General features: G+C 40.2%; 2 pseudogenes; both read left to right on the forward strand.

Annotated features, from left to right (window-relative positions):
* The first annotated feature begins 2,856 nt into the window (after nucleotides 1-2,856).
* LOC149167100 (5'-3' exoribonuclease 3 pseudogene) lies at nucleotides 2,857-23,349 on the forward strand (annotated as a pseudogene).
* LOC149167101 (L-aspartate oxidase 2-a, chloroplastic pseudogene) lies at nucleotides 23,346-25,131 on the forward strand (annotated as a pseudogene).
* The last annotated feature ends 647 nt before the right edge of the window (nucleotides 25,132-25,778 follow it).

Below are 25,778 nucleotides of genomic sequence, written 5' to 3' on the forward strand. Positions count from 1 at the left end.
CAAACTTTCATCTACAACTCTACATGAAGAAAGACAACCCAAAATTATGTTACTATGACTTGTTCATTGAATTTACAAATTTATAAGTTCACTATATGGATTCTTGATAAATTTAATTAATCAAACATTTTATAACCCGCAAAGCTACTTCCCTTTACATAGGTTGACAAACTTATTGCAGCCACTACTACAATTTGGCAAACACATGGCAACCCTAAATTTTACAACCATTAGACTTTCTGTCAATTAATTTGCAATAGAACTACACTAAAAACTTACATACAATAAACTACATCCATTGAGGAATTTCTTCAAACATTTAGTGTGCAACCTTTTTAGAGCTCTAACTTTTAACCAACAACCCGATTCACAATAAGCAAGAGCCATGTATTGAATTGTTGAAAGGCACAATGAAATACTATAAAACATAGAATGTTGGCTTTAGATAATAGACATGACCTGATATGGACAAAATTTCATTATAAGCAAAATTTGAAATCCTTGGCAACACATTCTTGTTTTAATTACCTGAATGTAAATTCTCATACATCGCTACCATGAAACTATTAACTCATTGTTGGTTAGCTCAGAAATAACTTTCTATATATTTCATAAATATTCATAATTTTGTAATAATTTAAAGTAGCAATAATAATCCTTGATCGGGGTGCAAGACAGGGCATTGAACTCAGTGGGATTTGAGTCAAGGATAAAGGCATGATCGCTCATAACGCAAGGTGGTCGGTTCATAGCTCACATTTAATAATTTGCATGTCTAAGGCAACATCGGTAGAGGGAATATATCTTGGGAGTTATGGAGGAAGGCGATGTGGTTTACTCCATTTCTTTGGCTACAATTTTTTATTCGCTCGCTGATTAGAATCAGGAGCTCAGTTCATGTTACAAGCTTGGTTGTCGGTGGGAGATGCAATCATACTAGTGGATTCTAAAAGGTGGGCATCTAGAGTAGGTATGATTATTTTTTCCCCCTAACTCCCTCCTCTTGAACCTGGTTATGTGTCCCTGGTCGGTTGGTTTAATGGTTGTTTCTAAAATGTGGTTCAGGGCAAGTCCTGAAGCAATCTGCATTGGGCCTTATGCTATTAGCATGAAAGGAAAAGTCTGTCCTTTGTGCTCTATCATTCTCTCTATGGTTTATGGAATTTTTCTATCCTTGATGCCTTTGTATCATGCTCTATCGGTCTCTCTATGGTTTATGGAATTTTTCTTTCCTTGATGCCTTTGTATATAGAAATTAAGGTTGAGCTCATTTTTAATGTGATGAGGGGTTGGGTATTCAATGATGCGAGATACCTAAAGAAGCACCAACCACTCCAAGTGGACTAGGTAAATTGGTCGGAGGAGACTCCTGCATGGTAGATATCCATGTCCTCTTTCGGGTTCTAGACTATGTCGAAAACAAGGATAGCCCACTGAGTTATGGCTAGTTTGAAGGCAGATATTTTAAATGGATTTTTGAAATTCTTGCTCATGTCTATTTTGTATTATGCCCTTGTATATGTACAGGTTTATTTTTCCTCTGAATAGGCTCTTCTCCCATGCCTTTCAGTCTATTCAATGGACAGGTGTTTGCTTGGCCTGAATTCTAGTCAATAGGCAGTGGTAGTATTACTTGTCCAAGATCTATGTTTTTTTGGTTGATTTCATTCTGGTTTGGTGGTTATCGAGATTTTTCAAATTGAAGTACTATGGATCACCATGCCTCCTCCAAAATAAATTCCAGCCGAGGCATAAATGTTCAAATCCGAAGTTGTGGTCATGGGTGCGGGAAAATGCAAACCCAGACTTTATTAGTCAAAGGTGGAGATCATTAGGGTATAGTTAGAAAAGCTTGATATGCTATCCAGGTTTATTATAGCATCACCCCTCCTCCTGTTCATCAATTGATATGAGGGTGGGAAGCAAAACTAAAGGAGCAAGCTAAAAATATTGACCATGACTTTGGAGAGTGGCTATATTTACTGCAAGACCCAGGTCATTCTGGGGGAAGATACACCCAATTCTAGTAATCAGTATACTTATACTAGATTATCAAGAATATTATTTCAAAAGATATAGGGTTCGGCTCATATGGTCCATCTAAACCCAATTCTGAGCTCCAGGAAATTCACAAGGAATTTTAGTTGATTCAATGTCAAATTCAACTTCAGAATGTTCATCTCAACTGGATTAAGAAGCATATCCCGTGTCTTCCACCAAATGAGTTGTCGGGTTCTAGTGCCAAAGATTCGGCACTTGTGGACTCTTCTGATGAGTAATGGTTTGAATAGCATGGTTGTTTTGTTTGGAAAATTTTGAGCAATGTTTCGTTTAGCTTCTTAGAAAGTTACTTGTTGTTTTATTGTTGGCTTAGGTTGGGATGACCTAGGTTCAGACTTTATTGTTCACCACAAACCCTTCAACCATTGGCCCTCTCGACAATGACCTACAAGCAGATCGTAGTCTCATTAGGGGAGTTTTGAAGTCTAAAATGGGCCTCCTACGGAAATTATAAAATAATAGTGGAAATAATAAAATAAGATTACCCCTCGATCAGGGTGATAAAAAAGGAAAGTACGGGAAGGTGGAGAGTGCTTGGGAGAGGCTGGCCAGGATAGCCACCTACTACCCTCACCATCGATCAAAAGGCCATGGTGGCATCCTGCATGCCTACGGGAGTTTCAAGGCAATGGAGTGGAAGGAGTGTGGGGAGAGAGGAGGTTAGAAACGACGGCGGTAGTGGGATGGGAATTGGGCCAGATGGGCTGAGGTACTTGAAGGTGGAAAGAGGGGAGGAAATCTTAGTATGCGGCAAAGGAGGAGGAGAACTGTATTGCGCAGGTGTTGGGAGCTTCGATGGGCAAGCGTGAACTCAGGTATGTCTCTTCTGGCTCTCCTCCTGCATTTCTCTCTGCAATTCTTGGTATGATGGAAGAGAGGGGTCTGACAGGAACTGATGGGGAGGAGTGGTGTATGAATGGGTTAGCTTTTTACTTTGCCATGCAAAGTAAGGCAGAAGAGGGGCGTAAGCAGGGATGTGTAAAAGAAGAGCAGAGGCTGAGTGAGACAGAAGGTTGCCTGGTGAGAAAGAGCAAGGATCATAACACAAATATTCCGAGGAATTGCAGTAGGGGGACAGAGAGTCAACCCAAGAAAACTGTGAACCCTGCCCAGGCGATGGCTAGTATGACAGAGGATTTACTCTCCTTCCTTTATCCTGGGGGGGAGAGACCATGGACTCCTCAGAACAACGGAGATGGTTGGAGTGGGGTAGGAAGGCTTAGTGATAAGGAAATGTTGACTGATGGGAAGTCTGTAGCTCACCGAGAGCTAACTTTTGATGGTGATAACTGTAAAAAGGTGACAATAAAGGAAAAAAAGGTGTGCTTGGGTAGAGGCAGGGGGCATGGAGGCAGAGGGCGATAGCGCCAATTGAGCAGAGGTGACCAGCCAACCTTGGCGCTAGCAAGCCAGAGACGAGGAAGGAGATCCATGAGGACAGCAGTCTAGGAGGCAGCTTGAGCCTATAGAGAAGGGATGAACATGGACATTCGACAATTGATCTAAGAAATGGAAGACAGTGTAATGGAAGAGGAATCAGAACCTAAGATGGAGGAATGGGGAGATATCATCCCTGACCCAGGTCACACCAGAGGCCGAATGACACTTTATACATAAGCTCTTCATGTGTACTGGGTGTTAAAGCGGCTACTAGCAAAGGCTCTCGAGCAAGTGGCAGGTGAAGTGGCAGCAATAGCCCAAGGAATGCCGAATATGAAAAAGGAAATGAAAAACTTGCAGATCATCATGATAATGCAAGATAGCAAGCTGGATGAGATCCAACAAAGGCTGATACAGATGACTCTAGCACCTAATGACTCGATGGCAGCACCTGTTAATGCATAATTGGTTACTGATGACTGGAAGGACTAATCCTTCATAGATTCTTCTGATTATTTTGAGGATAGCTCTTCTTTTCAGACATTTATATGCTATTTTTTAGTATGTTAAGTGTTTTTATATGTACAGTGCATGTAGCATGGATGGAAATACTGATTAAATTTTGTTACTGGCTGGCTTATAACAAATTCAAGTGTCCAACAGACTTGGTTTCCCATATGGGCAAGTTGAGGCCACCAAAATGTTGTATATGGTTCAACTTGTTTTTATAAATAGAAAAAGGAAGGTACTACCCTAGCTTACAAAAAAAAAAAAGATTAGATTACATCATTAAATTTTAGAGGGAAAAAAGAAAAAAATATTTTTTCAACTCGTATTTTCAACTTATCACCTTATGCGTTTACTCAAGTTTCGAGTGGAAACACTTGTTGGATGCATAATTTGATTCCTCATACAAGGAGTACCCATGTTGCATAGTTTGATGGACCCTGCTACATACATGAAAAACATGATTGCATTCATGTTTTTTCATGTATTTCTCAGTTTTCATGTAGCAGGGTCCATCGAAAGTATCCAACATGGGTACTCCTTGGATGAGGAATTAAATTTTGCATCCAACAAGTACTCCCGCTCAAAATTTTAGTAAAACCTTAGGGAGATAAGTTGAAAATAAGAGTTGAAAAAATAGTTTTATTATTATTATTTTTTAATATTTTTACTTTTTTACTCCAAAAATGGTGAATCATCCCCCATGGTTGACATCATCATCTTGAATCCTATTGGTTGTTATAAATTTTATTTTGGTTGTAAATTTTTCTTAGGAGGCCCATTTTAGACCTCAAAATTCCCCTAATGCACCCGAAGTGATTATGGGAGGTTGTAGAACCAAGTTTCCATAGCCCGAGGGATGCTGCGATGTGTCACTTCTATATTTTCCTTATTTTTTAACACTTATAAATTTCTTCGCATACATAAATTACTTCACACTTATATATTACTTTGTAGAATTATATTTATCACTTAAACATATCATAAACATTCATGAACTTTATAGTGCTAAAATAAAGTGCAGATATTAAGAAAATAAACACACGTAGACAAAGATTTTATCATGGTTCATCCCAATATGGGACTACATCCATACAAACTATTGCTTATAATATATCATTTGTACAACAAACATTTATTACTTGCGCACACAATTGCAGGGTGTATGTGCACTAATCTATAGATGGTCTGCGCACTCAGTTGCAGACCCAGGCCTATGCGCACACAGATGCGGAGCTGTGCCTCTTCTCTGAAGTATATATCAACATAATACAACCATAAAACACAAATTTCTAATCAATACTTGTCACCTTCCTTCTTTATTATTAATCCCTATATATACTATTACATGAGGGATGACATCGCTACATTACCATGGACCAGATACCATGGTTTCCAAAATACAAGGGACTATGGTCAAAACCATCAACTTATACAATATTCTATGCTTTTTGTTGGGATGGGGTACCTTGGGTGATTTTTGGGGTAAAATCCCAAGTTTTGATGTAAAGTCTCTGCAAATTGCGTATGTGGAGTGCGTAGTTAGTTAGGAGTCAAAAATGGTTTATACCCTCATTTATGTAAAGTTGACTCGTTTTTTGACTCAACTTTACATAAATGAGGGTATAAACCATTTACCCGTGGTTCACGGACCATGGGATTGTATAAATAGGTGTGTCCTAGAGAATCTAAGTTAGATCTTTGTCTTTGGTCTGTGGGTACGATGGAAGGAGTCTTAGAGAGTTAGCACAGAGAAGTAAGTCTTAGAGGGGGAAAAGACTCTGCAGCTGAGTGCTTAGAGGCCTAGAGTAGACCCTTGCAACTGAGTGTGCAGAGGCCTCAAGTAGACCTCTACAGCTAAGTGCGCGGACCCCTGCATCTGAGTGCATAGGGAAGTTTTGAGTTTGTAACCTTATACTGAAGATCAATAAAGAAGATTGTTGTAGAAATTCTTGTGTTTTATCTCTTTACTTTCGTTATTTATGATTGGGATATATGTTGTGATGAAATAGCTTCTTTTGGAATATGATGTATTGATGCACAAATTTACTGGATACATCTTATTAACTGAACGTGATTAATGTTAAGTAATTATGCAAAGATCATAATATATTATGTTATGGTTATCGAGAACTTAGGTAGATCTGAGTAGATTCTTATCTAAGGATAGTTTATGGTGCACGTAAGTACCTGATTCATTTGTTTAGTGTCCACAAAAGCCAATCGTAGACCTTTACGAAGGCCTAGGGGCCATTCGAATGGAGTTGTATCACTAAGCCCTAAGGGCTTATAGATTTTCATGGAGCCAGATCTAGGGCATAACAAGACACACTGATCTCTGGATGTGAAAACTTGGTTCCAGTATCCACCCATACTGCTTTGGGTGAGACTTCAGTTTGCGCTATGTGGGTTGATGCCGAAAGGGCCAGTAGTGTAGGGTTTTGTTTGGTGTAATTAACTTTGAACCTAGGTCAAGACCCACTAAGCCAAAGAATGGTTTTGTTGTCGGGACCAGGATTTGCTTAAGGAGATGCGTGATGTTGCATCACTGGAATCTGATCAAAAAGGAAATAGAGAAGTGGTTATATAGACAAATCCATGAATTCATGGCACAAGAAAATAAGAATATGCACCTGTCAAAATAATAGTGGTTGGATAGATACTTATACACAGAAATCCATGAGATTTTCTTCTGCACCTTCCCAATCGAGCTATATGAGTGAATAGCTAAATTGGCAGACGACCAAGGAAGGTAGAAGTTTGATGGTCCAATAGTGTGGACTCAAGAATTAGTGTGGAGGTTGGAAGCTTCTGAAGACAAGATCATGTGCGCTATCGATCATTGGCTCAATCGAGTCATAGGAGGATCTGTGACAAATTTCACGGTTGATACCTCAGTCAGCTACAGCGAAGCAGAGTGACGCTTCTTCAAGGGACCGCGAGGTAAGTATCTAAGATCTTTAAATACCTAGATTAAGATGTTGTTGTGTGAAAAATGGGTTATTCCATTGCCTTGATGTTCAGAGCTACGTGAAGTGGAAAGCTCTTCAAAGATTAGGGAAGAACAGGTCTTGAATATAGCCCATTGATTGGACCTCCTTAGAGTGACAACGAGGGAGTGGTACAGGCTTCACCGTGGAGTGCTATCCAGTTGATAAGATAGGTTTTTCCATGAATACCTCATCCATTGACTCCACCTCCACATTCACCTCCATAGCATACACCCTCGCCCACACCACCACCACCACCACCATTGTTCAACATGTACAACTCGATAAAATTGCTGATTTTCAAGGGTATAGGGAGTGAAGATACCAATTAGTTCTAGTTTGTCATGAATGTTGTATGGACCGTGTAGCAAATCACTGATGATAACATAAAGAAGGCACATTTAGTTACTTCCCTACAGGACCACACACTGACATGGTATATTAAGTACTATGTTGAGCATCTTGTAGCAACACTAGCAGAGACTAAGGATGCTTTAAACAAAGAGCTTAGTAAGTCCAAGTCTAACTCGCATTCAATAATTGGATTTAAGGAAATCAAAATTAGGGCTAGTGAGACACCCTAGGAGTTAGATCAAAGATTGAAGTGTGTGATCTACGAAGCTAATATGCAGCTCACAGACGGTCAGCATCGTGAGTGGTCTATAGCCTCATTCCTACCTCACCTAAGGGTTTCTTTATCACAACAGAAGATAGTGACTCAGGTGGAAGCCCTGGAAATCGTGATAATGTTGGATGAAACACCTATTTAGGACGCGTCTTTGGGATTTCAGCAAATTCACTCATAGTTGTTGAACCTCTGCTTGGAATTGCAGAGCCTAAAAAAAGGAAAGGAAGCTAGACCAGAGGTGCGCGAAGAAGTATGGTGCCTCAAGTGTAAGAGCCAGGGGCATTATGAAGATCACTACCCTATCTTCGTGAATTATATCACGGGGGGGTGGGGGGGGGCAATGACCCTGAGACAGGAAGCTCCAGCAAGACCAAATACGAGGCCCGCACTATGGTGCACTATTTGTCAAGTGGCTAGAAAACATGTAACAGATAATTTTCATTTGCTGCAAAAGTTTGTGTAGACGCCACAACAATTATTATGTGATTTCTGCAAATCGGTGGGCCACGATGAGCGCCACTACTATAGCTATGAATTAATCATGGAAAGGACACCTACATATCAAATGCAAGAAGAAACTTGGCCTTCGGATCAGGGCACTGGGGGAGCACGCAGAGGATATCAAGGGTGCAGATGAGGCCGAGGAGGAGGACCTGGTAGAGGTCGTGGTCAGGTTATTTACTATAATTGTGGGACGCCAGGACACTACACACGAGAGTGTCAGAATCAGATGTGCCTGTCATGTCAATATTGCACTCAGTTTGACCACACGATATAACAATGCCCTGTGCTGATAGCTAAGATGTAGGAGAATAAGGTGCAACCTCAACACCCTACCTAGAACTTACAGATGATGTGGGTTGAGCCACGCAAGGAGGATCCAAATGTGAATATCATACTGAGAAGTGGAATCATGATTGGTGACGATAAAGGAAAACGACTTGAAGAGGATGGATGGGTTCGCAAGGTCCTAGAAAAGGAGACGTGTTTTGATCCGGAGTGTGTGAAGGAAACATTTATGGAGGTGAAGAAAAGTTTCGTTGAGGCCTCTACCTTAGGGAGTCTGGACAAACTGCCAGAAACTAGCACACCTATAGAGGTTGAGCCCTTTGTGCTTACCACATTCTTGGAAACTTGTATGAAACTACTGCGTGATAGTAAGGTTGTGAAAGGGCTACAGGAGTTGATAAAAAAGTGTGCTGGTAAGGAAAATGCTCCTGATGGGCACCGTATAGTCTGAAGTATTGGTAAACATAAGACAAGAACAGGGCGCGAGATGAGGATCACCACACAAATAGGAGACTATGAGATGGACCAGGTTATTTTGGATTTAGGGTCTAATGCGAATGCTTTTCCTAAATAGACGTGGCAGAGGATGGAGATAACTACGTTGCAGTGGTCTCTAATTCGAGTAAGGATGGTGAACCAGTAGAAGATTATCCCTATGGGATGACTACATGGAGTCATCGTAGATATAGAAAGTGCGAGTGCGCTGGCTGATTTTGAAGTGATAGAAATCATTGATGACAGCAATCCATACCCCGTGCTCCTTGGAATTGACTGGACAATTGATATGAATGGAGTCATCAACTTGAAGAAGAAAAAAATGTCATTTGAAAGGAAATCACTCCGCATTGTAATGCCAATGGACCCTGCAGAAGGACCACGCTATACTAAGCCGATCCACCACTATGAAGAAAGTGATGGTGACTTCAATCAGATTTACAAAATTATAGTGCAAGACCAAGACTGGATTAATCCGACAGTTGATGGATGGATTGCATGGGACTGCAAAATCTCGTGTACCTCAGATTTATATGAAGAGTTGGAGCACTGGCAGAACAGGCTGCATGAAGTATCTACACTATGATGCAACATGATGACTAAATTGTTGTGCTATGTGTCATCGGAGGTAATAAATTTACCTTATTACGATGGTTTAACTGATGTAGATAATTTTTTGGATGCTTTTGAAAGAGAATTCCCTGAGGATCATCGCTTTCAAGTGCTGGATTTGGCATTGCGCACTATGATCACACAATGGTGGGGTGCGCATAAGGACAGCTTTGATGAATGGCATGATTACAAGAGGATGATGAGGTTGCAATTTGGTAATCCTATAGTGCAATTAACTGAGAAATATGATGGGAGAAATGATCCACGTGGTCATTTGGAAAAATGGACTAAATTTTATGGAACGGAGCCTTAGCCAGAGTGGGTGCACTTATTCTGTCACACTTTGGATATAATCCCTATGAATTGGTACCTAGAAACAGAGCTCTGCCATGGGACTGCGAAGTGGGATATCTTAAGGGAAGGATTCTTGATGACCTTCAGTTTTGAGGATGGGTTCGAAAGCATTGATGAAGCTTTGCAGGAGGTTGAGGCAATGATCTTCAGAATTTTGTAGGACCCTTTGGAATTGGTTCAACTGGATTAGAGCACCCAGCTACTCCATGCACTGGAATGCTATAATATGACTATTGAGGGGGAGGATGAAGATCCCAGAAACATTAATATCCCAGAGAAATAAGGACATCGCGAGGTTGAAGGTCTACAGATAGAAAATCCGGACATCACCACACCATTGAAGACTAGGCAAGTGAACATTAGTACTGAAGCAAAGCCAAAATTTGTGAAGATTGGGGATTATTGGGATGATGCCATGGTAGATAAAGTTGATGAGTTGCTCTGCGAATATTAGGATTTGTTTCCTACAAAATTTTTGGACCTAAAGGGCATCATAGGAAATTTGGGTGTGATGAAAATAAATTTGACGCCGGACGTGAAGCCTATTAAGTAGAGGACATATCGCCTTGATCCCAAATACAAGGAAAAGGTCTGATTTGAATTGGACAAGATGCTTGAGTCAAGAATTATTGAACCAGATGAAGAATCTGATTGGGTGAGCCCAATGGTGGTTCAGGAAAAGAAATAGAAGGAAGAAATAAGGATTTTGCGTAGATCTAAGAAAACTTAATGATGGATGCATCCATGATACTTTTCTGAAATCGTTTACAGATGAGGTATTGGACAATGTTGAAGGGCAAGAGGCCTATTCATTCATTGATGGGTTCTCTAGACACCATCAGATTAATGTCACATCAGAAGACAGGAGAAAAACAACCTTCGCAACATAATGGATTTATTTCTAGTATATGGTGGTGCCATTCGGACTCAAGAATGCGCCAGCGATATTCTCTCACGTAGTCATCACGGCATTCAAGTAATTCATTCACAAGTTCTTGGAGGTGTATTTTGATGACTGGACAGTGTTTGGGTTAGTAAAGTGGCATGTAGCCAGTCTACATCTAATGTTGGATACGTTCCGAAGATATCATATCGTGCTGAACCCAAAGAAGTTCTTGTTCTGTGTCCCCTTTGGGATTTTTCTGAGTCATGTGGTATGCAAGCAAGGACTAATGGTGGACCCTACCAAGATCATGGTAATAGTCAATTTGGAGGCCCCAAGGAGTGTCAAACAGCTACGCGCAACACTGGGCCATACTGGATATTATCAAAAGTTCAACAAGGCCTATGCTCAAATTACGTGCCTATGGATAAGCTATTGAAAAAAGATGCTACATTCTATTGCAATGAATAATGTCGGTGCAGTCTGGATGTATTGAAAGAAAATATGGTCACCGTGCTGATCTTGTTCTTCCTAGATTGGAGGAAGGAATTCCATGTGCATGTTGATGCCTCGTGTATTGCATTGGGAGTAGTATTGACATAGGCCGGTGAAGGAGAGATGGATCACTGATGAGCCTAGGTATTGCAACAAGAATGATGCAACTCACAGGGCTGCTAGCTTTACTTATCAACCTGGGGTTCGTACAAACTTGGAGGTGATAGTGCTATATGCACAAGTAGAAGTGAAGATCCTGCTTATTGTCATTGTTTATCTGGCAAGAGACCCAGGGGTTCCAAGCTAGACTTCTATAGGGTCAGAAGAATCTTAATTATTTGATGGAAGGAGAGAAAACCTATTCTAAGAGAGAGCTACTCTACTGTAGTAATGAAGAAAATAGCATGTAATGCTAAACTACACCATAACCTAACTAACCATCTAAACAACTATGCTAACTTAATTTCTCAATCAACACTAACCTAATGTTGCTACCTAAGTTGCAAAGGTAAAGAGCATCAAACTATACTAAGGTGTAAGCAAAGAAACTTAAGCTAAATCGGTTTTCAAGTGGAAGAGCAATTGGAGGTTGAAATCAATGAAAGGAGGACGTAAGGACGCAGTAGCGCATAGGGACCGTTGGATCGATCAATGAGCAGAAGATGGGTGGTGGATATTTTTATCGCGAGGGCTTAAAGGAATAAATGGATGAATAGGGTTAATGAAGTAGATGAATGACAAAGATCTTATCGTGAAGAATTAAGTAAAGAGATGGGTAGACGGGGTAATGAAGCATATGAATGGCAAAGATCTTATTGTGAAGGTTTAAGTGACTAGATGGATGAACAGGGTGAACACACAGGATGAATGGTTGAGGTCTTATCGTGAAGGTTAATTCAAGAGATGGACGGACAGGGTAACAAAGCGATGAACGGCTAGGATCTTATCGCACAGATTAAGTCAAGAGATGGACAGACAAGATTAACTGAAGGATGGATGGTGGAGATCGTATCACGGGAAAAAGAAACATGCGGAAACGATGGAACAGGTTGTTAAGGTGGTAAGTAGTTTCTCGTGTGCCCTCAAGGCCGTAAATGAAATTCTAAAATTTCACGCGATTAGCCTTACTGCGCGACATGTAGCACGAGAAAACCACTTTTCTCGTGTGCTCTTGGGTGGATAATAGTCGTGCAATAATCCGCGCGAGATTGCGCGATAGTCATTGGATCAGATGGGGCTGATCAACGGTGGAGATCGGCCAATCTAGTTGGCGATCGGGTGATGTAATAGCTGTTGGATCAGGTGAGGTAGATCGACGGTGGGGGTTTAAAGTGCATAAAGTGTTTAGGTGACGCGATAGTTGTCGAATCAAGAGACAGATCGACGATGGATATTAAAGCACATAAAGTAAGTGGAAGACTTCACTCGAGGCAACAATTGGAGAAAATAATGAATCAGACGGTGATTTTGAAGGTTTGTTATGGATCGGATGGCGAGGAAGCGATGCATGAAGAACTTGCTGAAGGAGGTTTCAAAGGAAAACAATAGAAAAACCAGTGAGGGTGAACAAATAACTACATTGAACAACAAACTCCATAGCTCATGCGAGAACTAGAAACCTATGTTTTTGGGGTTGCTGAAGGGTCTCTTCCTCAAGTCATGGTCCCAAAGGAAGGAGATGAGGCCGAGACACTTGCGCACAACCTTATGGTGATCTTTTTATCCTAGATAACCTGTAAACTAAAAGAAGGCACAAATGGAAGTAAACTATAGCAAATGCAGCTACTGAAGCAAATGAACAGAAAAACCATGAATAATCTATGCCATACTGCTATAATGAAAATGTAGCTACTTAAAAAAATAAATAGAAAACCATGAATCTACTTAAGCAAATGAACAGAATAAAAATCTATGCTACTTAAGCAAATGAATAATGAAAACCAGGAATCTATGCTAGCATACATGTATAGTAAAGAGGAGCTTTGTCTGCTCAGGTTGGGCCCTAACCCAAGAGCTTCAGCCCTTTGAGTTAACTTAGAGCTGGCTCAAAACGAAACTCATTCTCATTTCAAATCCATGGATTACATAACAAATTGTCACAAGTCTTGCAGCTCAGAAATAAAGTAGAGTTTTACAATAAGAATCTGAATCCTATTGAGGTCCTAAGCCTCTCTATTATACATCTAAAGTCTCCAACGACTTCCTTCCAATTAGGGAGGCTAGGCTCCCCACTCAAGATAAACTCGTTTATGTCACTTTCAATTGCTCGACTGTCTTCTAGTCTTCAAAGTGATGGTTGTTTGCACTCCGAGCTGATGGAGGAATATTTGAATGGAGGGGTAGTAAATGAGGAGGATTTAGCTCCTATAATTACTCTCCCTTGTCCCATTTGAGTTTTTACCAAGGTCTTTGCCACAGTTCCTTTCTTTTACCCTTTATTCCTTTATTCCTACATTACATGCACATTAGACCATAGCAAAATACCCAACTCTAACTCATCTCATAAACAAAATATAATAAAAAGTATGAAATAAGTTGTGAAAATAGTTGGTTTGACTAAGCTAGGAGGTGAATTAAGGCCAATTAAGGCCCATATAATTACCCAATGATGAGGCTCATCATCACCCCCCTATTAAAAGTGTTTCTCACCCTCTGAGCAAATTAGTCAATGTCCATGTCCTTCATGGCGCTGGTAGCCTTTCTGACATCCCATGCTTTTGTTGTGGTCTCTTCCTCTTGTTCATAGAAACCTACTTTCCTTTCTACTTCTTCTCACGGCCTCTTTTCATCTTCTTGTTTTCTCCCTTCTAGCATCCCTGGGAGTAGTGGTGGACTGAGTTTTAAGCCTATCCAATTGACCTTCAACCTTTACGTTGATTGCTTATACATAGGTGTCTTGTTGAGTGCCTCTCTCAACCTTTGAGGGGAGTGATATTCATTGATCTTCAAGTTGTGTGGCAGTGTGTTCCATCTCCTTTAGTAGGCATGTATATTATCATCTCTTAGCATCCTAAAAATATCCTCAAAATGTGAAATTTCTTGCTCTTGGGTAGCAAGATATCTAGGTGCCAGCTGAAGATCATTTTCAATTAGATTATGGGTGCTGATTAGGGCCATGGGATTTGGTTGTTCAACTTTGATGAAAAGAGGTTCATTTTGCTCGCTGGCCAATATTCTTTTCATCTCTGTAGCCCTTGACTTCTCATGGTTCATCGATGATGCCAAAGCCATTAATTGTAGATCTCCTAGCTTTGCATTAGGATCCTAAATATTCATGGCTGTGAGGGCCATGTTGTGCAAGTAAAACTCAGTCATTTTGGCCCTATCCTCTAGTGCACTTTGATCAAAAAGATCAATAAACTACCTGCAGTCCTGAAATGGCATGGTGCCCCTTTGTGCTAGTGTTTTAATATGAAATTGTAGCCATTGTTTTATGAGGTAAAGAGCATATGATTTAGCTTGCATCCTATGCTGGATGGCCTCTTTCTATTCTTTCTCCTTTGTTTTAATGCCTTCTTCCTCCTGTTGTTTCAACATCATCCTCCTTCTTTTCTGTGTCATCATGTCCCTCTATATTTTTTTATTCTTCCTCTTCTGTTTCAGCATCATCCTCCTTCTCTTCTACTTCATCATGTTCCTCTATGGGTTCTTCACCTTCTAAAAAGAATTTTCTTTTTGCCACCTGACTGTCTCCTTTGTCTTCTTTTCTCCATGAAATTCCTAGGGGAAGTGTGGTGACCCTATTGATGAACTCTGGGGTGAGATCTATAGTGAGCCCTCTAACTATAATAGTGGCATGGATTCTGCTATGTGGAGTGAGGGAATGAGAAAATTCTTGAGAAAACAGAGTTTCCTATGTATGTAATCCACTAGCTTTTTAGAGGACTTCTAGATCATTTGTTTGTAAATGGGGATGGATTTTTATATCTTACCTCTTTAGAATGGTGGAAGTGGACAAATCTCTTGATATTCCCTCTTGAACCCCTTTCTGCCTATCCTGTAGACTGCCTCCGTGTATCCTATAGACTGCTCCTGTAGACTATTCTTGTAGGAATTCTCTTGCAAAACGATGGATCCTTGCTTCCAGTGGGTGGCCAGAGTTATGAGAGCTACTTGAGTGAGGGAGTCTCAAGGAGGTGGAATGCATGAATGCATGCAAATGATGTTTTGTTTCCCATTATACCACCTCATCATTCCCACTCCTTGTAATCAGCTCCCACAGTTGTTAAATCCATAGTTAACCACTTCTTGTCCTACTCCTCCTCTATTCTTTGAGTTGATTGTAGCCATGTGTGAGAGGAAACCCTACTTTGTATGTGATGACTGAATGAAGGTGGCCAAGTTAACTGGCCACCTTTTCACTTACAAACCAACTACCTCTTAACCTTTACAACTTTTGATCAAATGATGCATATGAGTGAGTGAGTGAGTGGGATACTTACCTATGGTCTTGATGCCATGCTAAAATTGTCAAAGATCAGAGGTGTTGCATTGTCTATTTGTTGCATGGTCATTCTTCTTCCTCCTTTACTGTCTGTTGATGGTTTCTTGGCTTTTGGAGGTGTTTGTGACTGGAGATCTGATGTTGTTGCTACTGTGGAGCTCCTAGATTACCACTTGGCAATGTTTGGTGTCTCCCTTAGAATTTCTTGATCATGTTGTTGGCTGGTGCTGTGAGGATGCTCTAATGAATGGACAAAGGGAGTAGGAGTGTGTGTGGATGCAAGGATGATGGTAATGGATGAGGTGATTGGTTAGATCATGTCTAGTATGAATTTTGGGGACCTAACCAATCTACCATTCAGGGGATCTTGTAGAAAACACAATCTTTACCTGAATTGAAGCAATGAAGTGAAAAACAAGGGAATTGATGGAGGGATGCATGGTAAGGAGTGGAGGAGATGAATATATGTGAGGCAGGGTTCCCTTTGAAACTTCTCTTTGCTCCTTTATTGTCTTTCTCACCCACCTGCAAATAACAATTATGTTTTTTTTTCTTTTATGATATATATATATATCTATATATATATATATATATATAGATATATATAGATATATTAAAAACACCTAGGCTGCCTCAGAGAGGTTTTCACCCTAGATATCTGCCCTGGACGCCTCAAGGAAGGTTTTCACCCAAGGATCTTCTTACTCTTTTTCATTTTTTCTCATCCTTGGGCCACCTCACGAGGTTTTCAACCCAAAGATGGGACTTAGGTGCCTCATGGAGGTTTTCACTTGAATCCTTATTCTTTTTTCTCCTTTTTAGTGCCCTGATGAGGGAGGAGCTGGAACTTGTTCCACCATCATCACTGTCTTATTGATATTGTCAATGAACTCTTGTTTTGATAAAGACCTCTTGTACATTTTCAATCGATGTCCATTAACAAGAAATGGAATGGCTTCTTCATCTATAGTTATGATTTGCACTAAACCATTATCATGGCATCTTTCCACCACATAAGGTTCGAGCCATCTTGTCCTTAGCTTACTCTTGAAGTCTTTATAAATAGAATCATATAACAGTGCCCAATCTCCCTCTTGAAATTTCTTCTCCTTAATATGTTTGTCATGCCAAATCTTCCTCTGAAGCTAAACTATCTCTGTATGTAGGAGGGCTTGCATTTTGAATTCATCCAAGCCATTCAAATGTAACAATCTTTCTTTCTGTGCATGATTGAGATCCAAATCTAGTTGGGCTGCCATCCTCAATTTGTTATATTCAAAATAAATGGAAAACAAAGCCTTTTTCCCATAGACCAGCTCATAGGGTGTAAATCCAGTGGTGGTCTTCCATGTTGTATTATAGGCCTAGGTGGCATCAACTAGTCTCTCTGTCCAATCCTTCCTATTGCTGCTCACTACCTTGGTTAAGATGTTCTCTAGTGCCCTGTTGGTCACCTCCACTTTCCCATTAGCTTGTGGATGATAAGGAGTGGAGGTCCTATGCTTGATTTTGTGATGGATGAGCAGTTCTTCAATCATGCTGGAGGTAAACTAGCTGCCTTGGTCTATGACTAGCTCTCTAGGGTACCCAAATTTGTAGAATACATTCTCCCTTAGTAACTCAGCCACCTTCTTTTATATTGCTACCTTAATTGCCTTGGTTTCAGCCCACTTAGTCAAATAATCAGTGCACACAATGATGTGTTGTTTTTTCTTTGAAGGAGGGTTGATAGGCCCAATGAAGTCCATGCCCCACTTGTCAAATGGCTCGAAAGTCACTTGAGGTTATAGGGGAATTTCATCTCTTGGAGTAGGCTTTCCCATCCTCTGGCACTGATCACACTGACTAATGTACTTTTTCACATCCTGATGAAGATTAGGCCAATAATAGCCTACTTGCAACACTTTGAATGTTGTCCTCTTTGCTGCAAAGTGATCTCCACAAGGCCCATCATGATAGGTCAGAAGGATGTCAAAGACTTCCTCTTCCCTTACACACCTTCTCAAGATTTGATATGGGCCAAGTCTGAACGGATTTCTACCAATCCAGTTGAAGGGGGCGCTTTTCCTGAATATCTTTCTCTTTTTTTTGGAGGGCAAGTTTGGTGGGAACTGTGCTGATACCAAATAGTTTGTTATATCAACAAACCATGGGGAGAGAACTGAAATAGAAAAAAAATGCTCATCTGATAACTGGTCATCCACCATTCCTTCTTCACCTGCAGGCAGATTCATCCTAGATAGAAAGTCTACAACAACATTTTCCTTACCAAGCTTATAAACAATAGTTAGATCAAGCTTAAATATTTGATTGCAGCATGATCAATATGCACAAATGTTTGATAGCCTATAATGTAATGTCTCAATTTGTTTTATGAATGCACAACAGCCAGGAGTTCCTTTTAATCACAGTATAATTTAGCTTAGCCTTTGACAGGTTCTTACTGGTAAAATAAATGGCATGGGGAAATTTCTCCTCTTCCTGACCTAAGGATGCTCCTATGGATTTGTGTGAGGCATCAACATGAATATGAAAAGCGAGGGCCTAGTTTGGGCCTCTGAGAATTGGTGTAGTGGTTAACTTACCCTTTAGAATGTCTAAGGCCTCTTGATAGCTTTTTGACCATATAAACTCAAAATATTTGGCCAACAACCCAAACAAAGGAGAGGCCAACTTGCTGAAGTCCTTTATGAACCATTGGTAGTATCCAGCTAACCCTAAGAAACTCTTGACATCTCTTTGCTTTTGTGGAGGTGGGACCCTTTGGATGATTGCTATTTTGTTTGGGTCCACTTGTAGTCCTTGTTGAGATATTGAATGACCTAGCACAGTCCCTTCAGTCATTAAGAATTCACATTTTTCTGGGCTGAGAGACAGATTCATTTGAATGCATTTGTGTAATACCTTACCTAGGTTAGTCGGGGCTTCTTGGAAATCACAACCATAAGGTGTAAAATCATCCATATAAATTTCCAAAGCATCATGTACTAATTCAAAAAAAATACTCAATACTGCTCTCTGGAAAGTGGCAGGAGCATTACATAGGCTAAATGGAAGGAACATATAGGAAAAAGTACCTTGAGGACAAGTGAATGTGGTCTTATCCTAGTCTTCTAGGCAAATTTGGATTTGATTCTACCCACTAAATCCATCTAGGAAGGAAAAAAAAAATTCTTCCCTGCCAGGCCATCTAGCACTTGGTCAATGAAGGGTAGGGAAAATGATCATTCTTTGTGACTTTGTTCAACTCCCTATAATCAACACAAATCCTCCACTTACCATTTTTCTTGGGAACTTACACTAAAGGAGAGACACACTCACTGTCAGAGATGGGGTAAATGAATCCTACATCTAGCAGTTTTTGCAGTTCCTCTTTGACTATGTCTTTAAGGGCTGGATTCATCCTCCTTTGTGGTTGCCTGACTCGATTACAACCTTCTTTGATGTATATGTGGTGAGTACACACTGAGCGGTGTACTCCCTTCATTTCCTTATAACTCCAAGCAAAGGCTTCTAGGTTTTCTCTCAACATGTTGCATAACTCTTCCTCTTCAAGAGAAGACAAAGATGGATTAATTTTCAAAGTTTTCTCTGGGCTGAATTCTATGGTTTTGACACAAAGTGGGTTGGAATTGGCCAAGCATAAGTCAATTGGATGATTGTTCTAGGTTTCCCTTACTTCTTCTTCTATTGGTAATGAACTAGGAGTTGACTTTGCAGCAGGTGTTCAATTAAGTCATCCTCGTCTTGTTGTCCTCCTCCTATGGTTGCTTCTGTTAGACTCAGTCTTGTCAGTCTTCTGTCAGAATCGAATTCACCAAGGTTCATTTCTCGTCATTTGCAGTCATCAAATACCAGTTTGGTCAAAAAGGGTCACTTTAATCCTTGAGTCCATGGTTTTGTCTCCAGAAGTGTTCACTAATGCCTGCAGGCCAAAGAGAGCTTCAATAAGGTTTCACTTCAAGATCCACATTATTAATAATGTTGAAGGACATTTCTTCTTCAAAACTCTGTTTTAAAAAAGAAATTATTAAGTTCGTTCAATACATGGTTGATAAGGTTTTACAGCTCTTCAGGCAGCCCTGCCCATCTTTCTAGGTTCAGCAGCCCCTATCCCTGTAAAAGCACAAACAGATAGAACATCATCAGCACAAAGAGACAAAGCAAGATCATACAAAATGGAGTTTGTATTCAAATGCCAGAATGCCCAAATTATACAACTTGGTTTTCCGAATTAGAAGAAATCAAGACAGTGTTGTTTGCTGAGCTTGGCTGATTGAAGCACGTTACAAAAGTGAAGGCTTTGAGAGAGTCCCCTTTTAGAGGATTTGTAATGTCTATGTCATGTAAAGAACCCAACAGCCAGGTCTATAATATTTACAGCATAAAAATGCTACATGAGCGGCATAAGAAGGAAAGTGTGTTGATAAGGAGCTACTCTTTGTTTTACACTTTCTCCAATGAAGACAATGACAAAAATGTCTGAAGAGACCAGGTAGATAGGAAGGTACATTAGAAGGAATCCAGGCCTTTTATTCTTGACGTAGGCCACATTCCTCGGAGTCATAACTCAAATATTTGGAATTTGTTAATAAGAGTGAATACAAGGCTGCGAATTCTGCTATCTGAAACAAAGCTTCAGAACAATTTTTAAGAATAATTTAACACACTCTGTTCAGCAAGACCAACCTTTGTTGATCGTATTTTGCAAATGAAGAATCACAAGAGTGAAGTCTCTGAGGAAGTGATGAAGGAGAAGATAGCCAGACGCTATTTTGCGGAACAAATTTTAAAAAGGATAGATACTGGAAGAAGCAGAGAAAGAAGTGCATGTCGTCAACTATTAAAATCCATGACTGAAGACTTTATTGATGTTTATAAAGGAGATATTTTAAATGAACTTCCCGGTTTAGGAACCTACACTGTGATGTTAAGGCCAACACCCTTGCAAGAGACACTTTTCAGAAAAATACATGAAATAGTTCATATGAAAAAGTCCACCTGTTCAAATGTGGAGTTGGAGATGATGGTCTCAATTGCTCCATACATCCTTGTCTTCTCAAAGATCTGGTATTCATTGAAAAGTACTGGGGGTTTATCATGGAGAGAGGGCAAAACTGGTGATTTTTTCAGACTAAGACTGTGTTATGAGCCTGCGCGGCGCGTAGAGCACATGGCGCGGCGCACATGGGCCGCACAACACACTGGGCGCGATCATACAGTGCAAAATATACACTGGCGCGGTGCACATGGAGAATGGCGCGGCGCACAGGCCCGAAAGCACTAAATTTTTCCTTTTTTTTTCCCTCAAATTGCATAAGGAATTCGCCACGTAGCGCTGGAGTTTCTAATCACCCTTTCTGAGGCAAGAGAGGGTTGCTCCATTTTGGGATATTCAAGAGTAGATTGTTAAAGATCAGTGGGGAATTAGCTGGAAATGTAAACAACGATAACACCAAAGATCCATCATTCTCGTTCGATATGCTCGATGCAATCTTTAAGTCTACTGAAGATGAGGAAGGAATGATGGCTTAGAAGAAAAGTAACAGTCGATAAGAGAATAACACACTCATGAGGAATTCTAGTTATAAATGCATTGCCAAAATTGAAAGGCAATGTAATGAAGATCTAGCAAGGATCAATAACAATGAGATATGCATGTGTGGAAGATCTCTCAAAATAGGTGTTTTCAATGCTAAAAATTAAGAAGCCGAAGCCACATATGGGAAAGCATAAATAATTTCATCTATCCTTTCAGTCTGCAATGTCATCTGCAGCATCGTGTTTTTCCAATTATACTAGTGATTCCACCTTCAGCAACTCATATTTATCTCAGATGCAATCTCTATACAGATATAGTTCCTCCATTTGTACTACTAAAACAAAAGGGAATTCTCATCTTGTGGGTCGTGAAGGCAGAGCATGGAAATGGGTTGTTGGCGATCGAGATTTACATGGAAAATCATCAATTGGAGATGGATATTTTCGAACTACTGAGATACCTTTCAACCTTGCAGATCATACTAAGATGAAGTTAAAGTCCAAAAGGCATAAAGATTCTAGGAAGCACAAGCACCAAACTCTCCAGGCAGGAGGGTCACACGTTTTCTGAATTCTCTGTTCATGATTGGGGGCACCAAGAAGCCAAAGCTTTCGTCATCTTCTTTTAAGCGACTCCCATCCATGTTGTTCCTCTGAAAGAAAACCCATCTCCATGTATTCATCTTCTTCTTCAGTCTAATCCAAGTGATACATGAGGATTATATTGAAAACCACCAACGTTACATGCAAGATGTCATCATACTAGCAAATGACAGTGATGTAATTGCCGAATGTTGAATGTAAAATGATTCATCTGCGTATTCATGATCCAAATTGAATGAAAGAGGCGTTATGTCTTAGGTGGCAGTCATTGCATACTGTGGCAGTCGATCCAAAGAACATACGTGGCGGATTTGACCTAGATTTTTGCATTAAAATATTGGAGATCTTTCCCCTTCTGTAAAGTGGCAAACGCATCTCCAGAAATTTGAGGGGGTTGATGCAGAATTTAAAAGAGAGGAAAAAATGACTTGGAGGGATTTGAACTAAAGCTGAAGAATGTACTTAAAGAAAAATAAGATCTTTTCAATTGTGATGCACCAGAAGGGGATAAGGTTAAGCTAGGAGAGCCTGGGTGGAAAGAAAGGTATTACAATGAAAAGTTTATGGCCCACGCTCCAGAAGAAATCAATGAAGCTAGAAAAGATGTTGTTTTGAAATATACTGAAGGATTGTGCTGGGTTATGCATTATTTCTACCAAGGTGTATTTTCGTGGCAATGGCTTTATCCATATCACTATGCTCCGTTTGCATCTGATCTGAGGGATATGGATCGGTTGGAGATAAGCTTTGAACTAGGGAAGCCATTCAAAACATTCAATCAACTCATGGGAAATCTTCTAGCTGCAAGTGCAAATGCTCTTCCTGAACATTATAGACCCTTGATGACTGATCCAAACTCACCTATTATTGATTTTTATCCTACTGACTTTGAGATAGACATGAATGATAAACGTTTTGCTTGGCAGGGTGTGGCAAAATTGCCTTTTATTAATGAAGCTCGCTTACTCACGGAGGTTAACAAGGTTGAGTGCACCTTGACGGTAGAGGAAATGCACAGAAATACTGTGATGTATGACTAGTTATTTGTGACTATGAGCCATCCATTGTCACCATATGTTTTTTCAATTTATGATCAAGGTAGCCATCTTTCAGGGCAGAAAAGACTTGGAGTAAATGAAGAAATTGATCCTAGAGCTAGTGGGGGGATGAATGGTTTCTTTTGCCTTTGCGATGGAGAAGCATGCCCCCTATCTTAACTTTGCCTATCAAGGGGATGGAAAATATCACAAACAATCAAGTGCTTTCTATTATTTACAAGTTCCCACCAACACACAAACACATTACATGGCCTCCTACTGGAGTAATAAAGCCAAAGAAGTCTATATGCGAGAATGATGTAAATACACAAACTCTATGGCATGAAGATAATGGGAGGAAGGCACATGATCGAGAAAGGCCACACCATACTGGACCTGCCTCAGCTCCTCATCTAGGAAAATCTGCTCATCATCTTATTGCCAACAGTCTACAATTAAGGAACAGCAACTTACAGGAGGTAACACTTAGTGTGCAGCATGAAGCTCGTACTGGGGAGGTACCAACATGATTTATAGTCCTAATTCATATCCAAAACGAGATAATGATCTTGGATATGAACAAGGATATCCTTCAGATAGCTCTCAAAAATATAACAGTAGAGTGTACAATAGCAGTCAGAGTAATGAGCAGGGTTATGTTGTATCTGCTTTTAATAGTTATGGTGAAAGATGTAATGATAATCAGAATCATCGTCATAGCTATGGTAGTTCTTCACACCATCAGTTCCAGTCTGGTGTCCCTATTGATGAGTACTATGGTTACCAAGGACAAAAGGACATTCAGCAGCAAAATGGCAGAATAAATTCCCACTCATATCAGGATAGCATGACACAAGTCTTCAATACAGGGAACTCTTCCACAAGATTATCTATGATGAATGCAAAGCATGTACTGGAAAATAATGGCCAGTTATCCATTGCAATGCACTCAGGGAGGAATAAAATGCAAAAACAACTTTCACTACTGTCCCAGACATTGCTGAAGAACTTCACCTATAAGAAAAGGATTGAAAGATATACATTGGGGATATTTGAAAATATGCGATTTCAGAGCCCTCAGCTTTGCATGGCCTCCATAGACAATGAAGAGAGAAAATCCCCAAAGGCAATTCATGTATCCAAGTCAAGTGCCAAGTTGCAAAACATGGGTATGTGGCAGTCATCACAAAAGCTGAACCACATGAGAGTAATACAAATTATGCGCAAGGTGGTGTTAGTGGAGTTTTTGCTCCTTCAGATTCTGTTGAGAACCACATTCGGGATACTATTGTTGCTGGTGCATACTTATGTGATAAAGAGACTGTAAAGGTGGTATGCACAGAAGGCCCAGATAGAGTTAAAGATTTGATCACCATGGGTTCATCCTTTGATCATGGTGAAAATGGTAGCTTACATCTTGCTAGAGAGAGGGGGGGCATTCTCATCACCGTATTGTTCATGCAGCAGATATGACAGGAAGAGAGATTGAGCGAGCTCTGTTGAAGGCTGTTGTTAATAACCCCAACATCACCATGTTTGAGCATCACTTTGCCATAGACTTGCTTACGTTTGAGGATGGATCAAATATTTACTGTCATGGTGTGGACACATTGAACACCGACACTAATGAGGTGGTCCGCTTCATTTCAAGGGTAACTTTACTTGCATCTGGTGGGGCTGGACATATTTATCCTACTACCACAAATCCTCATGTTGCAACTGGTGATGGTATTGCGATGGCACATAGAGCATCTGCAGTTATTTCAAATATGGAGTTTGTACAATTTCATCCAACTGCATTAGCTGATGAAGGTCTACCAATTAAACCTCATACACGAGAAAATGCATTTTTAATAAGTGAAGCTGTTTGTGGGGCTGGTGGTATTCTTTACAATCAAGCTATGGAAAGGTTCATGCCACAGTATGATTCCAAAGGAGAACTTGCACCTAGAGATGTGGTGGCACGCAGTATTGATGATCAGATAAAGAAACAGAATGAGAGATATGTTCTATTGGATATAAGTCACAGAGCCAAGGAGGAAACATTGTATCATTTCCCAAATATTGTTGCTGAGTGTTCGAAGTATGACCTTGACATAACAGAAAGTCCTATACCTGTAGTGCCAGCTGCACATTATATGTGTGGTGGGGTTCAAGCTAAACTTCATGGAGAGACACCTATAATGGGTCTATATGTAGCTGGTGAAGTTGCCTGTACAGGACTTCATGGTGCCAATAGGCTTGCAAGCAACTCATTACTTGAAGCACTTGTGTTTGCACAGAAAGCGTTGAACACATCAGTATTGTTGTAAGCAGTGCATAAAGGAGAAGGCCTTGAATGACACAAAAGGTGAAAAAGTTGAGAACCAAGCGGTGAAAAAGGCACAGGGAAGGCAAAAAGTTGGAAACCGAAAAGCCAAAATTTAAATCAGAGAAATCTACCAGGGCAGAGAAACAAGATTTGATTTCCTATTCTTCACTTCAGTTATGATCTGCAGCTACAGTTGTCGCCTTTTTTATTGGCCATCAAAAAAGTTTCAAGTGAAATAATGAAACATTGTTCTGTCTATAGAACAGATGGACGGTTCATTTCATATCCTCAGGATTTTAGTTGTAACAACTCCCCATTTGGATCGATTTGTTTTCTCATAGTGGAGCTTATTTATGGCATAAAAAATCATTTGTAAAGGGTTCTGAGTTCTGGCAAACAGTGGGAGAGCTGTGAAGGAAAACTTCACTGTACAGTTTTTTGACAGGGATTTAATGAAAAGATACAGCTCTGACTCCTGAGATTCTTGTGGTGTGAATTCAGCATTTGTTTTTTCCTTTGTTTCATATGTAGCTTGTTATGTTTCCATTTCATTTCATAATCATTTCTAAATGAATACTTTTAAGTGAGAAAGGCAGAATCCAGTTTGCTGCTCTGCCTTGGGAAGGTATTCATGTTTTGTGTTTTCTT

Source organism: Pinus tabuliformis, chromosome 5_1 (genome assembly GCF_031772625.1).
Source record: "Pinus tabuliformis cultivar Carrire ecotype Pingquan chromosome 5_1, CPIR1, whole genome shotgun sequence".
NCBI classification, from domain to species: Eukaryota; Viridiplantae; Streptophyta; class Pinopsida; order Pinales; family Pinaceae; genus Pinus; species Pinus tabuliformis.